Source organism: Suricata suricatta, chromosome 17 (assembly GCF_006229205.1).
Source record: "Suricata suricatta isolate VVHF042 chromosome 17, meerkat_22Aug2017_6uvM2_HiC, whole genome shotgun sequence".
Lineage (NCBI taxonomy): Eukaryota > Metazoa > Chordata > Mammalia > Carnivora > Herpestidae > Suricata > Suricata suricatta.
This window is the reverse complement of record NC_043716.1, coordinates 13,014,512-13,024,569: the sequence shown is the minus strand read 5'-3', so window position 1 is coordinate 13,024,569 and position 10,058 is coordinate 13,014,512. Positions and strand designations below refer to the sequence as shown.

The window sequence follows — 10,058 nt, the reverse complement described above, 5'->3', positions numbered from 1 at the left end:
GCTTGAAAGAGTGGGGCTGGGGTGGGTCTAGCTTCTTGAGGAAAGGGTGCAGGGCAGCTAAAGGGTAAGCAATGTCAGAATTGGAGCCGCCAGACTTTGCCCTGAGCTACAACGTGCTCCCCACTAACAGCGACCTCGACATCTCCCACCAAATGGTCCTTACTTCCAGGTTGGTACATTATCCCCATTTTGCAGTGGAGGAAGCTGAGACCAAGGTCACACAGAGAGCAAGAACTAGAGCTGGGTCAGGCTAAATCTACAGGCTGGACACTTCACAGTCTTTCATTAGTTGAGGTGTTTGAGTATTGGTGGGGACTGAGGAGTGAGGTCAGAGAATGCTACCCAGGTGACATTTTACCAGGTCTCTACAGTGAGCTGACATTCTCCAGGTGGAGAGAGTGGAGAGGGTCTTTCATGCACAGGCCTGGAAAGTGTTGAAGACATTTGCCAGGATCTGATGGGATTGGAAAGCTGAAGCTGCAGAGGCGGGCTGGGGCGGGTGCTAGGGCCTTGTAAAAATTGCAAAGGAAAGTGGACTTTGTTCTGCAGTACAGGTGCTGGGAAAAGAACTAATGAAAGTCTTTAAGCAATTAGGCAGGAGGAAGGAAGGTGAGAAATGCTCTGGCTGATGGGAGGGGGGTATAGGGGGCCGCTGAACTAGACTAGGGGCAGGTAAGTTTGGATCATTGCACAAGAAGCCTGGAAATAAAAGCAAGACCCGACTACTGGGTGTACAAGGAAAGCCAACAGTCGGGAAGGTGAATGAACCTACTGCTTCATTCGATTGGAAATCCACATCCTGCAATCTCTACCTTGCCCCTTTTTGTAACCTTGAGTACAGCACTTGACTTTTCACCCCACTAAATCTCCAGAGCTTCATTTGTCAAATAAAAACACCCATCTGTCTAGCCTCTCACCCAACTGTTGTGAGGAGATAGTGGTCATCAAAACACTTTAGGTAGTGTAAAATACTTGTGATTCACTCCGTCTTTCTAGCACAGTTTGCGAAAGCTCGTGCTGCGGGAAGATCAGAAATGATCAGACCCGGGGCCCCTGGGTGGTTACGTATCCTTCTGCTCAAGTCATGATCTCACCGTTCATGAGTTTGAGCCCAGGATTGGGCTCTGTGCTGACAACTCAGAACCTGGAGCTTGCATATGGCCCAGAGCCACACAAATGGTAACACTCAGTACTGCTATTCGTTACACTATTTTTTTTTTTTTTACTTAGCAATACATTCTGGAGATTGTTCTATATCTGTACACAAAGAGCCTTCTCATTCCATTTTATGGCTGGATTGTATTCTTTTAACCAGTCTCCCAGCTGATGGATACTTTGTATCCATGAAACTCAAGGAATGTAGAGAACTGTCCCTAGTCCAGAGTAGCTGCAAGTGGAAGCCCCTTCCATGTTGCTAACATTACTCACAACCAGAAACATAGCTCAATATTAATCCTAGGTGCAGAAGGCCTGATGACAGGAAAACAGATACACACAAAAAGTATCATCGTCTGGCCATTTTCTCTGTAGTCTGGTGGTCTGACCTCCAATAACATATTAAGCAGTTTCTTGCTTTCAAGCTGCCTCCACCAATGTCTCTTCATCAGTCTTTTTTTTTTTAATTTTTTAATGTCTATTTATTTTTGAGAGAGAATCCCAAGTAGGCTCCATACTGCCAGCACAGAGCCTGATGCGGGGCTTGAACTCACAAACCATGAGATCATGACCTGAGCCAAAGTCAGACACTTAGCCAACTGAGCCACCCAGGTGCCCTCATAATAGTCTTTAAAAAATATATATATATTTACTTATTCTGAGGGAGGAGGGGCAGAGAGACAGGGAGAGAGAGAATTGCAAATGGGCTCCCTGCTGATAGCATTGTAGGTCTCCAGTCTCCAGGCTGGATGGACCTCCGGCTTGATCTTAAGAACAGTGAGACATGACAGCTGAAATCAGAAGTGGCTGCTTAAACAAGTGAGCCTCCCAGGCGCCCCTCTTCATTATGGTCTTTACAGCAACTACTCCCACCACTTTCTGCAACTGTTTCCACCAGTGCCTATACTAATGCTGTGGTTAAGGTGACTGTATAATCTATCCTCTAAACCAGGACACTTTTGAGAGTGAGAGTGGACACTATTGATAATGGCATTGGGATAACCAGTGTAAACTGAGACTGTCTTGGCCAAGCTGGCATGTCTAGTTCTCGGGTGAGGCATCCAGCCTCTAAACTGGGGGACTTCTTTTTTTTTTTTTTTTTACTGTTTTATTTATGTTTGAGAGAGAGAGAGAGAAATAGAGCACGAGTGGGGGAGAGGCTGAGAGAGAGGGAGACGCAGAATCTGAAGCAGGCTCCGGGCTCTGAGCTGTCGGCATGATGTGGGGCTCAAATTTATAAACCTCGAGATCACGCCCTGAGCTGAAGTCCGACACTCAACCAACTGAGCCACTCAGGCGCCCCTAGACTGAGAAACTTCTGAAAAGCAAGACTGTGCCTTATTTATGTGGGCATCTCCAGCATCTTCCCAAAGCCTGGTGCAGTGTGGGTGCTCAGTGCTGGTTGAATGAGTCAGGTGTAGAGAGTCCCAAGTCCTTTGGGAGGGCTCCACAGGATGCTGAACACCCATGTTGCTAGCAACCCACGGGCTCGCCTTTGACCACCCACCCATCATTGTTTATAATATGTGGGTTTTCCTTGCAGATATCCCTTTTGCCAACTGTGTACTCTGACTTCTGTGTCCAGAGCTTCAGATCATTTCCACGATACCTGGCTGAGACCCAGGCTAAGCCTTGGAAGATAGATGTACCAGCCTGTCCCCTGCCCTGGCCTTCCTCTCCTGTCCTCTCGGTGGTCAGGAGCTGAGTGCCTACTGGTCAGCAGGGTGCTAGTGACCAGCGTGTCCATGGGCCTAGTGACTAACCAGTCCCAGCGGCCTTAGAATGTGCAACTTAGCTTCCGTGGACCCCCTGCCCCTTTCCCTAGCAGGCTTCTGTTACATAGTCCCCATCCCAGGACTGCCTGGGTGACACTCCTGAGCATCTGTTTCTCCATCTTTAGGGCTCCTGAGTAAAGATGCTAAGTATGAAGGGAGGTTTATCAAGGTTGAGACCTGGCCTGCATAATTAGCTTGCCTAGAGCCTCCCAGCGCCCTAATTAGTGTTATGATGGATCCACCCTCGGCTGGGCATTCCTATTTCCTTTCTCTTTTTCAGAGTTGCCAAGGGGCTGGAGAGGTGAGCAGGATGCCAAACTCCTGCATTGCAGGAGGGAGACCCCTACCTCACTGGCTTGACTCCGGTGACCCGTAAGGAAGGAAATACTCCACCTCCTTCCACCCCACACCTGTGTGGGCGAAACTGGCAAAGGGAGGGGACAACAGCCATAGAGATGCCCTGGGCCTCAGTCTTCCATCTGTAAAATGAGGGGGGTTGCGTACACATACTCTGGGTTACCTGGTGCTGACATTGCACATCTCTACTCTGTACTACGTCTCTAGGCTGGGGTCAGCCGAGATCCCCCAGAGGCTTGTGAGGGGATTCTCTGGGCAATTCCTTCTCTCTCTTCTCCTTCTCTCCTTTTTCTCAAATTGAACACAGGACTCCAGAGTCCTGGGCAAATGTTTATCTAGGGCTGGGCTTTCCCTATCGTAAAAGTCACCAGGCAAGCAGACCCCTGGGCCATACCTCTCAGAATGGGAACTGCTACAGGTCTGGTTCTAGCCCATCCTGGGTTCAAACCTGATCCCCAGAGGCTGGAGCAAGGGACTGGGGGGGGGGGCAGCCCAGGCCCACCTGCCTGCTCCATCTGGACACACTAAAAAGGAATCAGTACATGTGACTTCAAGTCTAGCTCCATCCCTGACTCCTTCACTGTTACTTCTTTACTTACCTGGAGTAAGTCATTTATCTCTTCCTGATGCCAACTTCCCTGGGAAGAGTGTCATAGGCCAGATGGGGAAGCCATCCCAGGTCTACAGTCAAACTCAGATATCACTGTCTCTGTGAAACTCCTTTCTAGCCTCGGCTGGAAGCGATTACTCCCTCCCTAGAGCCCTACAAATCTTTTTTCAGTGTAATTTATTGTCTGGGGCCCACTTGTCCCCACCCCCAACTGATTGTTGTTCTTACTCTTGGAGTTAGAGGTAAAACCAAACTCACAATGGCTTTAAAAGGCATGTCACAAGGGCACCTGGGTGACTCATTTGGTTGAGGGTCACACATCAGCTTAAGTCATGATTTTGTGGTTCGTGAGTTCAAACCCTGCTGACAGGCTCAGAGCCTGGAGCCTGCTTTGAATTCCGTGTCTCCCTCTGTCTCTGCCTCTCCCCCACTGGTGTTTGTGCTCTCTCGCTCTCTCTCGCTCGCTCTCTCTCTCTCTCCCTCCCTCCCCAAAATAAATGAACATTTAAAAATTAATAAAGATAAAAAGTATGTCACAGATTGAGGGCACTAGGAAAGGTAATAAAATGCAATGGGATCCTGGACAGAACATCTGGAACAGGGGGGCGCCTGGATGGCTCAGTCAGTTAAGCATCTGACGCCCTAGATTTTGGCTGAGGTCATGATCTCATAGTTTGTGAGTTCAAGCCCTGCATTGGGCTCCATGCTGGCAGTGTGGTGCCTGCTTGGAATTCTCTTTCTCTCTCTCTGTCCCTCCCCAGCTCGCTCTCTCTCTCTCAAAGTAAATAAATAAACTTAAAAAAAAAAAAAGAATACTTGGAATAGAAAAAGGGCACTGGTGGAAAAGCTGGTGAAATTCAAATAAGGTCTGCAGGGTTTTTTTAAATTTTTAATGTTTTTATTTATTTTTGAGAGAGAGAGACAGAGTACAAGTGAGGGAGGGACAGAAAGAGAGGAAGACACAGAATCCGAGCTGTCAGTAAAGAGCCCAACTGGGGGCTCTAACCCATGAGCCACGAGACCTTCACTCCAGCCAAAGTCAGATGCTCGACCAACTGAGCCACTCAGGCTCTCTTAAGGTCTGCGGTCTTTTTTCTTTTTTTTTATGTGTTTTAATTTTAATTTTATTTATTTTTGAGAGACAGAGAGAGACAGCACGAGCAGGGCAGGGGAGGGTCAGAGAGAGGGAGATACAGAATCTGAAGACAGGCTCCAGACTCTGAGCTAGCTGTCAGCACAAAGCCCGATGCGGGGCTCGAACCCACGAGCTGTGAGATCATGACCTGAGCTGAAGCTGGATGCTAAACCGACTGAGCCACCCAGGCGCTCCAGGTCTGTGGTCTAAGTAATCATGTACCAATGTCAATTTCTTGGTTTTAATTGTTCTATGACAAAGTAAAATGTTCATATTAGGGGAAGCTGGGTAAAGGGTATACAAGAGTTCTGTATTATATTTGCAACTTTCCTCTAAGTCTACAACTGACTAGGGGGTGGCTCAGTTGGTTGTGGGTGGTTGAGGATCTGACTTAGGCTCAGGTCATGGTCTTGGGTTTCATGCACTTGAGCCCCATGTTGGTCTCACTGCTGTCAGCCTGTCAGCACAGAGCCGCCTTAAGATTCATTGTTTCCCTTCTCTGCCCCTCCCCTGCTTGCACTCTCCCCAAAATAAACAAATATTTTTTTAAAAAATAGCTAAAAAAATAAAGTTAAAAATGCACAAATTAATGCTGACTACTTAAAAACAAAAATATGGGAGGAAAAAAAAAAGTAGAGGAGGAGGAGGTTTATTGGTCCATATAACTGAAAGGAGCAGGAGTATATGGGATCAAGGCATAGCTAGATCCAGCAGCTTAATTATCAGGAACTGTCTCCATCTCTCCTGCTTCTGCTTCTGGTATGATAGCTTCATATTCAGGCACCCCTATCTTTTGTGATGGCAAACAGCCTGACAGCCCTCGAGGCTGATATTCTGCCATTTAGCCACACAAAAGTTTCTATTTCTCAATAGTTCTGTTTTGTTCACTGATGGATCCCTAGCATCTAACTTGGTGGGTTGAATGACCGGCTCCAGCGGAAGTTCTGAGATTGAGTCTCGTTGGCTCATACTGAGTCACAAGCCTATCTCCAACCCAATCAGTGTGACTTACTTTACCTGGGTCATATGGGTAGAGTCAGCAGCCCCCTCCCCAACACAGGGATCTGAGATGGTTGAAGGCAGTTCCCCAAAAGGAAGACAGTTCCCCAAATGGGTCCTATGATCAGAAGGGCTGCAGGCCAATCAGTATTTCCCCCCAATCCTATGAATGCAGAACTGCTACTTTTTCTCCTGGAGCTGTCCACAACGTAGACCCATACTAAAATGTACAGGCTTAAAACCCGTGCTGGGTGCTGGGTGTGCTGGACTCCCAAACTGCAGTCTCAGGATAACCCTCTCGTTAGTGGAGGATAAGAATAGGGCTTATCTCTGGATGCTGGGTTTCTTGCAGCTGGATCAGATGGTTGTGGGTGTCAGGAAAGGGGAGCAAGCATGGCCACGATGCCCGAACTACAGGATTCTTCTCGGCTGAGACATTGGGCATTTCCAGGCCTGGAGCCCTTCCAGTCTCTCTCTCCCAATGCCAGTCAGGAGCTTCAGATCTAAGGTATCATTTGTTCGTTCAGTTTGGGGTGCCATGGGGAAAGGGACAGGGCTAGCCCGAGCATTGGGACAGCTCAGATGAGAGCCTTATGCCTTGTGAGGAATATCCAATGAGAAGACCCCAGAGTGTCAGCTCCCAGTCTTCACCCAGCCCACAGGCAGACTCCCAAATGTCCTCCACATCTTCTTCCACACCTGCAGGAATACAGGCGCCCACAGAGAAGAGGTCTGACGTGTGTGTTTTTCAGATATTTTATTAAGAATAAGGCATATGACAGTCACCCCTAAAGCACAGGGCTCTATTTCTGTAGGTGAGTGAATACACTCTGAAAAAGCATTGGATTTAAAAAGCGCAGCCAACAGAGAATTTGGAGCAGGACCCCTCTGCCCCACCAAGGGGGCTCCTGCCAGGTGGTTTGGAAGCCCTGAATGTCCCCTATTCAAGGCTGGCACCTCAGGGAGAGGGTGCGTAGAGATATCCAGCTCTCCGCACTAAGGAGATGCTGCTCCACACCCCCCTGGCCTCCTTCTTCTCCATGGGGAGACCTCTATTCTGCTGCTGGTTTGGGGAAGGGCAACCCCATTTCAGCCCGGGAGTGGTCCCCCAAACTGCAGGCCACCTTGGGTAGGATATGCAGGGGCAGGGGTATAGAGCCTCATGCTGCATTGCCCACTGGTCCCTTGCTGGCTTCCAGAACAGAGAGGGGTCCCCACTTGCAGCTCTCCTTCCTGGGTCTATCCACACTTGGGGTGTGGCTGGAACTCCACTGTGGGGCCCCTGAGTATTCTTGTCAACATGCCCCTCCCTCAGTGGGGATTCGTGCTGCGGAGCAGAGGGGAAGAGCAGGTGGTAGACGCAGTCCTTTCCCTTCTAGTCACCCATACATTCCAGGGGCTTATGGGAGGAGGTCTTTCCTTTGGCAGGGTGGGTCCCCCAGGCTAGGAGAGGGAGAGAGCTGGAGGCTAAAGATTTTTGGGCTTCTAGGTCAAGGGCAGGCTACAGTCCCATTCTGCTGCACTGACAGTTCTGTTCCAAACCCACGGGCAGGTGGATAGAGGGAAGGCTTTAGTCCATTATTTCTAGAAGAAAGAGGAAGAGGAATTTGTTAAAATTGGAACCCTCCATCTGCCTCAGTTCTCAAGCCCTCCCCCAGCTTGCTAAGTGGAGGAAGAGGGTTGGCTATTTCCTTTCCCAGACCCTCAACTCTTCAGGTGAGAGTCAGCAAGTCAGCCACCCCAGGCCTTAGGACCTTTCATCTGGGGGACCTCCAAGCACCCCACAAACAATTGTCATTATCTCTGGTTGCTAGAAGAGGGATAGGAATTTGGAGGTGCTGATGGGGTCACTTAGGGAGAGGCAGACAGACCTGGAGGCTGCCTGGGGGAGGAGTGTGGTGGAGGCCCCCTGGCTAGACACCCTGGGTACCCAGGAGGGAAGGGAGAGAAGGGCTATTGCTATAGAGCTGGGGGAGGCCAGGCGGGCATAGCTATGGCTTTTAGTAGGTGGGGGGAGGGGTGGCTAAAGTTCGTCACCATCTCTGTAGAAGAATCAACATAACAAAGTCACCCTGTTTACCCCAAAAGTGTGGTTGTGGAAGCTCAGGGTCTAGGCTGGTTGCTTTAGAAAGACACCTTCCCACAGTCCTTTGGGCCCCTTCAGGAAAGTGCAGCTAAGAGAAGAGAGAGGCTTCCTCACACACCTCTGAAAGGGAGGCAAGAGGACCAGGGGGGTACAGTGAGTCACACACACTTGAGGGGAGACCTGGAGGGCAGAGGCACAACCACGGGGCAGGAGAGGAGGGTAAGAGGCCAGGGCAGAGCGAGGACCCCAGGCCACCACGGTAGCCCAAGCTCAACTGAGCGAGAGAGAGCATTGTCTGTCCTGTCTGTCCCAAAGGCATCCACACCTTGGGCATCCGCCTCCCAGGGGCTGGACGCCTGGACCAGGCCTGGTTATTGCTCAGTGGTCTCAGCAGTCCAGAGTGCAAGCAGCTGGGAACGGCCGGCACGTTTGTGGGCCGAGAGTGTGCTCACTGGTTTTGCTTCTTGCGGATTTCCCACTCCTTCTAACATAGTGAAAGAGGACAGGATTGGGGGTTCCCCCTGTTCATCACAGGGACCGTGATGGAAGAAGGGCTCACCACCCCTGGAGATTGGCTCGGCTGGACTCCCAGGTCCTGGGTGACACACAGAACACTCGGCCTCAGCCAGGGCAGGAGCTCCCAGGATGCGCTACTTTTGAGTGAGGTAAGGGCCTCTCCCTGCCCCGCAGCCTCCCTCAGCAGCCCCTGGAAGACCTCACAGGCACTTAGGACCATCAGAGGAGGCATGGCATGGGGAAGAGGGCTCTAGGGGGGTGTCTTTCTAGAACATGGGGTGGGGGCCACACTGCACCAAGAACTGCACTTCCTGCCTTTGGTCAGGAGAGGAGAACTGAAGGGAAAGTAGTTAGGATGTGGGGTGTCTCACTTGCCATCTCACCACTCCCCATCCTAGATAGAAGGGTTACATTGAGCCACTGTCAGTTCTGGTAGGATTGGGGACATCCCTAGAGGGGACCAGCCTGTGCTCCTACCTTCTCCCCTCAGCAAACTCAAACCTCTTCCAACAACGGCCACTTCCAAGAACCTGGCCCTTCTTCCCGGCTCTGGGTGCAGCTGGGCAAAATTAGCACCAATAAACAGGACTAGGAAAGCTCCCAAGGCAGCCTTCAGTTTCCCAGCTACATCCGGAAGGGGACGGCCGTTTGTGCCCTTCCTTCCACTTGCCTGACGCCAACAGCGGACTCCGGAGTGTCCCCCTCGCTTCCGTAGCGCAGCTCCGGGTCTAACTATTAGATGAGAATCCTGGGGAAGGACTGAACTGGAGACAGTCTAGACCAGATTCTGCCACCAAACCCGTTCTGTACTCCTCTCCAAGGGTCTATGGGCGCTACCTTCCAGAAGTTCAAACTTCCATCAGTCACACTTTCCCTACCAGGGGCTCTGGCAGGAAATGCCTTTAAAGAGTTGGGTGCTCACCGGTAAGGACCTATCAGCGGGGTATGGGTAGGAGAAGCGACATCAGAGGTCCAGCCGATAGCCTCTAGCCCGAACCTCCCCTCGAAGGAAGGCTTGGCGGGCAGGGCAGCCGTGCGGGGCTGGGGGAGGCCCGAGGGGGGAGCCGGGAGGCCTAGGGGTGCTAAGTGCCGTTGCGTTCCTTTTGTAGGCCAGCCCACCCTTCCCCCTCCCGTCCAACGATTGTCAACTTTCCCGGGGCAGGGCGTGACCCCCTCCCCTCCCTGCAGCAGAGTGGGGAACAGATTAGCATCCGTACACCTAGTCCTCTCCACATGAAAGGTGCGCTCTCTCACCCCGCGGAGGAGCTCCCTGGGGGGAAGACGGTCCAAAAGGCGGGAGCGGTTGGGCGGGGCAGGGAAGCTGGGGCCCCCTCCGTCCGCTCCCCGGAGGAGCGCCGGCTCCCGCGGCCCCCGGGACCCGCCTGCGCGGCCCGAGCTGCGTCCCCAGCCCGTCCCGGGCCGGCC

At 51.4% G+C, this 10,058-nt stretch overlaps 1 long non-coding RNA gene across 1 annotated transcript; it reads right to left on the bottom strand.

Annotated features, from left to right (window-relative positions):
• Window positions 1–6,771: 6,771 nt before the first annotated feature.
• On the bottom strand, window positions 6,772–10,049 carry LOC115282922. The gene is made up of 2 exons (XR_003904803.1): window positions 9,888–10,049; window positions 6,772–9,565 (listed from the first exon to the last, which is right to left on the bottom strand). It is a non-coding gene; the product is annotated as an uncharacterized LOC115282922 (long non-coding RNA).
• Between the last annotated feature and the right edge of the window lie 9 nt (window positions 10,050–10,058).